Source organism: Sinocyclocheilus anshuiensis, unplaced genomic scaffold, assembly GCF_001515605.1.
Source record: "Sinocyclocheilus anshuiensis isolate Anshui unplaced genomic scaffold, SAMN03320099.WGS_v1.1 scaffold391, whole genome shotgun sequence".
Taxonomy (NCBI): Eukaryota; Metazoa; Chordata; class Actinopteri; order Cypriniformes; family Cyprinidae; genus Sinocyclocheilus; species Sinocyclocheilus anshuiensis.
The window spans coordinates 1,481,812-1,482,327 of NW_015548229.1; positions in this window are offsets into that span (position 1 = coordinate 1,481,812).

Here is a 516-nt window from a genome sequence, read left to right on the forward strand (position 1 = left end):
AAACAACCCAACCGCTGGGTCAAAACAACCCAATAGCTGGGTTTGTCCCTTTTTAACCCAGCGCTGGGTTATATTTAACCCAGCATTTTTTAGAGTGTATACTGTGACAACAGGCCACATATTCAATAAATAGGTTAGACTGCTTTTTGAAAGTTATATACTTAAACTGAATTAATAACCAAACAAATTCAGCATTTCTGCTTAGAATTAATTATGTCTGATATTCAGAGTGATATTGAGTAAAGACGAAAGAACAAAAAGGTCCCAGATCATCGTATTTCATGCTTTGTTCCGCTCCAGACGTATTTATTGCCTTGCTTTGATCTAGTAATATTATCATACTCTTATTGGATAATAAAGGAACTTCAGATGGAATACGATGCTTGTGTTGATTCCAGACACTGAAGCTGGAGCCAGTAGGCTTGAGAAACACTTGATTTGCAGCTGTTCTCTTTCTTCCCCTGTTTTTTCTCTCTCTTCTCAGACTGAATTTCTTGTTTCTGCAGAATTATGTAT